Genomic DNA, 7554 nt, shown 5'->3' with positions numbered 1-7554 from the left:
ATTTGCAAGCTTTAATTTCCCATATTCACTAGGAATATGAAAAAAAAGGGAAATTCAAATACCTGAAAATACTGCTATTTTTAGTAAGAATATAGGGCAAGGTAGGCGCAATATCTCAACTGGCTATTCCTCCACCTGCAAGTGCTAGCATCCCACATGGGTGCCAGTTTGTGTCCCAATCACTCTATTTCACATTCAGCTCATTGCTTGTGGCCTGCGAAAGCAGTGGAGGACGGCCCAAAGCTTTGGGACCCTCTACCTACATGGGAGACCCAGAGGAGGTGCCTGGCTCATGACTTGGGATTGGTTCAGTTCCAAACATTGTGGCCATTTGGACGGTGAGCAAGTGGATGGAAGATCTTTCTTCTGTGTCTCCTTTTCTCTGTAAATCAACTTTCCAATAAAAATAAATAAATCTTATTGTTTATGATAATTACATATACATAAACACATATATGTATATATGTATGTGTATATATGTATATATACACTATTATTAGCTGTAATCTTAATGTGCTCTATTATGAATCAATTGGCCTAACAGAAACAAACTGTTTCATTAATGTAATATGCATGTGGATTGTTTATGAGTCAATCATGAAGTATATTAAATTTGCATTTTGTTTATAAAAAATCAACAGAAAATATTAAGTTTTCTGATGTGCAGTATAGAATCTGCAGAAGTCCATAAGTTATAAAGATGCTTCATTGTTTTTGAAACTGAAGATTCGTACAAATTTGTACAAATTGATTGATTTTTATGTGAAATGTTTGATGACTTATATCCAGAATGAGGGCTGCAAAAGATCTGAACAAAAATCCAATTCTGTGTTTATTAAACAAGCAAATTCTGAAATTGAAAAAGTAAATCTTCTAAACATTATTAGCCAGAAATAAATACCCTAAAATCCAGAAATAAGTTAAAATACAATCATTATTTTACTCAAGCAAATTCATGATTGAGTGACAGCTCCAATTCTCTGATGTGAAAAAATTGCATAACATAGTCCAAGCAAGTGATTAAAAATTGTAATAATTGTAAGCCAAACAAAAGATATGTTTTTAAAGATATATGTATTTTTACATTTATTTACTCGTTTAGTGGAAAGGCAAAGCCTCAGACTGACCGGGGCAAATGAAAGAGAAATGAATAGAGGTAGAGACACATTCCATTCTCTGGTTCACTCCACAACTGGCCACAACGGCTAGAACTGTACCAGACCAAAACCAAGAGGAACGCCACCTGGCTCTCAAACATGGGTGACAAATGCTCACTCAAACCATTGTCAAGTGCTTTGGAGAGTGTATATGAGGAGAAAGCTGCATCAGAAGTAGAGTAACGGAACTTTAAACCATGACTCTGTTAGGGGATGCTGGCAACTAAGGCTGTGGCTTAACAAAGTGCACAACGAAGGCTCAAGGAAAGTATTCCCTTAACTTCAAGTGTAAAACAGTATATTCAGAACCAGGACTGTGGTATAGCACGCTAATTCTACACCTGTGGTAAGAGTCTCATATCAGCAATGATTAGTGTCTTGACTGCTCCACTTTTGATCCAGCTCCCAGTTTTTGGGCTGGGAGAAGCTCCTGGCTCCTGGTTTTGGATCAGCCCAGCTCTGACTATAGTCGCCATTTGGGGCATAACCAGCAGATGGAAGGTCTCTCCCTCCCTCTCTCTCTCTCTCTCTCTCCCTGTCTCTGTAATTCCTCCAACTAAAATAAATACATCTTTTAAAAAACTTAAAATATTCAACACTTGTATACTCTAAAAACTCCAATATTATTTTCAAGTCTACCATAGGTTGTACTTTTTCACTTCTAAATACAAAAAATTAGATATATTTATTGTCCATTATTTAAGTAAAATCACCTAGTAAATACGAATCCGGTGATGCCAAAGTTACCTTATATTGAACATATAGTCTATATATTTTTTATTATTAACACATGATTTTCCCTACAGGTTTCTTTAGGCTTTTTAGTCACCCTATAAACATCATTATTTAACACAATTTAGATATTTTAAGCAACTGTGCTGTGCTAACACAGATAATAAATGGGTGAGGAACAATTTGAAAATCTTACAGGATGCCGTCAAGTGCAGATTTAGCATAATAACAATGATTTCTATAACCTGCTTTTATGGTAACATCTAATTATTTGTTAGTTGTATATGTTAAATCACTGTCATAATTTTAAATCAGAGAATGTTTAAATATGCAAAATATGTATTCAACTAGTCTCAAATAATATAGATTCATATTATCTATTATATGCATGTGTATGATGTAAATAATGCCAATTATTGTCTTAAAAACTAGATTTTGCACTCAAAACTCTCTGTATAATTTTTCCAGTTATAGAAAGCAGAAAAAAGCAGTATTTCTAAGCCTTTTTTTGTAAAACCTATATATTCAATAATCCTATGAGAGTTGTTTTAAGCATTTAGTATTAGCAATAACTATATCCTTGCAGAATTTGAGCTTTTAAAATCCCAGCCTTGGGCTTCACATGTGAACAGAAAAAGGGAGAAGTGATAACTGAAGAGCTTTGGGAAAATTTATATGGTCAGCACCTATGCTAAACTGTTCCACGGACTCTTGGGCTCAGTGAGTTTTAAATTGCATGAAATTTAAATCCCACTGTTGAAATTTACAGAAAGTGTTGTCTTCTGTTTGGGGCAGAGATTGGAGAAGAGTCATCTAAAGCCTGAATGATACAATCCACGCAGCTTTTATGAACTCCAGATCAATAAAGTAAAGGGCTCTGAAAATTCCTTATAGATAAAAGGGTCAACTATATTCTAAGAAAACAGTGGAACATCCTTATCTTTCCTTGGGGAGGCAACTTTTTTTAATATAATCAGTCATCTTTGTCTTACTAAAATTATATCTGAGTGAACAGTACCTTTTCCTTTTTCCCCCCTAAGAAACCCAGAGACTGCTTACTTTCAGCGATTCCTGGCAAGTTTGAGGATGTGTTAATATACAGAGGTGCTGACAGACTGAGAGCTTTGTCTTCCTGCTTGACTGTGGTGGAGACGAGTCACAGCCTACTTTTCAGGTCACTGTGCATCATATCAGCAATTTCTGAGCTCTCAGTCACATTCCCAAGATTAAGTTCTGAAATTAGGCTTGCAAATATTCATACTGGAAAGCACGAATATTCCTCAGGGAACGAGTCCATGAGATTTAATCTTCATAAAAAGTCACTCAGAGGTCACGGTTTTCAACACTTTTGGAAACCATTTTCCTCATTTGTTGATTGGATCTGTTACGTTGTGGTTATGGCACTAAAAGAAAAACTTGAAAGAATAATAAAGCAAATGGATTTAGAACACTTGTCATACAGAAAGCAGAAAACTGTCAGCTAAGAGATAACATTAGTTTTAACCTATAAGGCAGACTAAATTCAGACTTAAAATAACTTGAGATCTGCTCTTTCAGTAACTTTTAAACTCTGGTACTGGTGCTCTAAAGGTCATGGATTTTAAAAAATTGACAAACCAATCAGCTAGCGGTTAAAGTAAATTTCTTGAAAGCAAAATTGCTGCTACTTGTGGCAGTAAATTATAGTCACGTAACACTACATCATAAAATCATTATTCCCATCACTCAGCTGACAATTACCAAAACAAACAGATGACAATTCAATCTGTCATTCATGCACAATGTATTAGGCTCCTTCTCTGGATTTAGACAATATAATCTTATCCTTTATTCAGCTCATTCACAGCAAGAATATGATGAAAAATATCCTTGAGGTCAAAAACTAGCCATTATTAACCTCGGCTCATCTCATTCTGAATACATTTTTTTTAAAGTATTAGAGGTTTAACACAATGCAAATATAAGCAATATATGCAATATGCAATATATGCCTTTCGTTAGCAAATGCTCCCAGAACTACAGAAACAATAGGCCTTTGCTCTGTTTCTAAGATGTTTTAGGTCAGAATTTTATTAAATATTCCCAGAGACATATTATCTACTATATATTCTACTCTGTTTTCAAAGGTGCTTCAAAGAGTTTGTAGGATATGGATTCAAATGTTAAATTTATTTTGGGAGCCAGTGCTGTGGCATAGTAGCTTAAGCCTACACCTGCGGTGTCAGCATACTGTATGGGCAGCAGTCATGTTTCAGCTGCTCCACGTCCATTTCAGCTCCCTGCTAATGGACCTGGAAAAGCAACAGATTATGACCTGAGTCATTGGATCTCTTCAAGCACGTGGAAGACCTGGAAGAGATTTTGGACACCTGGCTTTGGACTAGTCCTATTTCACGCATTGTGGTCATTTGGGGAGTGAACCAGCAGGTGGAAGGTCTCTCATTTTCTCCTTTTCTCTCTCTAAATTTGTCTTTCAAAAAACATAAATATATTTTGGCTTGGTAATTTTTGATATTCATATATATATAATAAGAGCTAATAAAACATGGTAAATGCATATTGTTAATAAAATTGTTTACATTAAAATGAATGAGTAATAGATTCAGATTTCCATGAGCTTTTCAGTGTGTTCTTACATGCTGTTTCATCATCTACTCCCTATCATCCACACGTACACTACATCTTTTGGATAGCTGCCATAATTTCACTCTATTTCTAACTTCCCTGGTTAAAAATGGAAATGATTCCAGTTACTTCTACAGCAAAAGTCAAAATCTCAAGTGATTTATCACAGCACTAATATATTGTCTCATGCCACAATCCAATATCCAATAAGGTGTGAGTCAAGCCTAACATTTTTCCTTGCTCTCAGATCTTGACGGCCTCTGAATTCAGTCAGCAAATGGGGAAAAGAGGAAGATACAACATTGCTTGTGTAACTTTATGCATCACATGGGAAGGGTTATTTGTCACTGGTATACACATTATATTGGGTAAATTGGGGTGACATTAGAACAAACACACAGTTAAATGGAACACCAGTTGACTCTGAAGATTAAAAATGAATATCATCACATAAAATACTATAAAAAATGATCATGATTCATGCATCAAAATCATGATTCTCTCAATGCACCCCCTTGGCCTTCTTTATATAATTATCTGCATATGGCCAATCATATGCAGATAATTTCTACAAAAAGGATTATATAAAATCGCATATATAAAGATTCTTTCTACAAGAAAGAATATATAAAATCGCATAATCATGATATTGGTGGGTATTAGATACCATTTTTTGTGAAGAAGTTATTTAAACATATTTTTTCAGTGTAAAACATTCCCTCTAATAACATTAATTGAAAACTCTAAAAACAGATCTAACTTATAAACTGCATTCTTGCTTGATTCGTTAAGAAGTAAAGCAATTGCTCCGTAAGTGTGGTGATGCTTTAATCATGTCTGAAACAGATGATCGTGGGACCACAGTGGTTGCTGAAGAAGCCTCCGCCTTTGAAGGTGAGACTGTGAGCCAGCTGGGAGCACTCAGTCTGTTGACCAAGGCTCCGAGTCAGAGAGTAAATGAGAACCTGTAGTTTCCACTCAAGAAAGACCAGAGTCTAAACTGGCCAGTGACCGGGAGACCTCAGAAGCGTTTCTGTTCCGGAGTCTGTTTCCAAAGTTATCCCTCGGAACCCCCAGCCCAGATGGGGCCATTGGGGCAGCTGGGGCAAGTCTTTATTCTCCTCAGTTTCTGCTACAGTAAGCACAGTAGGACAAGGTATTTCAAATGTCATTGAAAAGGCACAGACTTCTCTTGGAATCCCTAGTCCCAGTGAAACCTTATCTGAAGCCAAGTGTGCAGCAGAAGCCAATGCCAAAGAGAAGGAAAAGCCTTTCCCATTTGATGCATTTCCAACCATCTCTACTGCTGTTCAGAGCACAGAACAGAGTGTTATTACTGGAATTCACAAGGAAAAGGACAATCAATTAAGAACAGAAAGGATGCTAGACTTAAACGAAGGAAGGCTGCAATCCTGCACTGTCTCAGGTTTCACAAGAGGTGAAAGAGAAAGAAGAATTATGGACCTACAATGAGGTTGCCATGGAAACAGATAAGAAAACTTATTATGGGCTAGTCTTTGATGAAGTTCAAGACCTTTCACATCTAGAAGTTCTGGAGATAGTATCCAGAGAAAATGAAATATAGATGAAATCTATCTTTAATCCTCTGAGTGGAGAATTACAAATTCTGAAACTTCAACCAGAGAAACTGAAATAAGCATTTTCCCTAGCAGAGTTTTGTGAGGAACAGGAAGAGAAATAGAAAAAAAATAAAAAGGAAGAGAGGGAGGGGGGAAGATTTAGCCCCAGCACAGTAGCCTAGGGGTTAAAGTCGACTTACATGCAACAGGATCCAACGTAATCACCAGCTCCTGTGCCAGCAGCCCCGCTTCCCATCCAGCTCCATGCTTGTGGCCCGGGAAAGCAGTCGAGGACGGCCCAAAGCCTTGGGACCCTGCACCCACGTGGGAGACCCGGAAGAAGCTCATGACTGCTTGGTTCAGATCAGTTCAGCTCCGGCTGCTGAGGCCACTTGGGGGGTGAATCATCGGGCGTAAGATCTTTCTTCTCTCCTCCTCTCGTATATCTGACTTTGCAATATAAATAAATAAATATTATAAAAACCAGAAACTTGCAGCGTTAGTCCTACATAGCCCAAAGCAGGAAGTGACAGCAACAGAAAGGAGCTTAATGCTTCCCAAGAGGACACCTGTGTAAACACTTGTCTCCTGTAAGTAGTTCACCATCTGCCTTACAACTGCTGTGGGCAAAGAAAAGGCAGAGGTCCTTAACCATTAATCACCACAGTATTCCTGTGTTGGAGATCTCATCCAGAACGAGACTCACTCAGCAAGGCAGCAGCTGCAAGTGGGAACTCGTGTCACGACAATGAGAAACAGAGGATGTTGGACCCGGATTTCATGATGCACAAAAAAATGCCAATGTGTTCAGAGCACCCCTGAAGAAATGAAGGAAGGGGTTATGTTGCAGGTAAGAAGAGGAAGTTCGTCATTTCACTTGGCCAAGGCATGCAAGTCATCATACGAGCCTCTTAGTTACAATAAATTAGAAAGGTTTTAGAAAATCCAGAAATAATAGCCCTGGATAAAGGTTAGGCAAAAATATTGAGTTTTACTTAACAGATTGCCAAAACACTAACAATTTTCCATTGATGTCATTTGTAGTCCGTAAGAATAACTGGTTGTGAAGCAAGAAAAAATAATTTCATCTGGCATTCTGGAACTCACAACTTGCTCAGCTTATTAATGCGATGTATTCTTTCCAGAATAATTGCTGCAAGAAAACTGAGTGTGTGTAAACTGTAATTATTATCCTTTATCATATGGATTATTGGAAATAGTTCAGAAGTTTCATATGCTGCTTGTCAGTAGGTATATGGCATTTAGGAAAATCTTGGAGAATATTGTATCTGTAGGCGCATGCACTCTGGCTTCAAATTCTCCCCTACCCTAGGTCAACAAACTTCAAGTTATCACTGACCCCTGCTCAGCTGAACTCAAGACCAAATAGTGCAATTTAGAGAAACAGCTTTGCATTTGTAGAAACTCTGATTATCTGAATGTTTTTCATATGTTCCCCA

At 37.3% G+C, this 7554-nt stretch overlaps 1 pseudogene; it reads left to right on the top strand.

Annotated features, from left to right (window-relative positions):
- The first annotated feature begins 5347 nt into the window (after nt 1-5347).
- Nucleotides 5348-6222, top strand: LOC121169040 (annotated as a pseudogene).
- Nucleotides 6223-7554: the final 1332 nt, after the last annotated feature.

Source organism: Ochotona curzoniae, unplaced genomic scaffold, assembly GCF_017591425.1.
Source record: "Ochotona curzoniae isolate NIBS_2020 unplaced genomic scaffold, NIBS_Ocur_1.0 scaffold_1852, whole genome shotgun sequence".
In the NCBI taxonomy this organism is placed as follows: domain Eukaryota; kingdom Metazoa; phylum Chordata; class Mammalia; order Lagomorpha; family Ochotonidae; genus Ochotona; species Ochotona curzoniae.
Note: the sequence above shows the minus strand (reverse complement) of the source record. Positions and strands in the feature narration are given on the sequence as shown.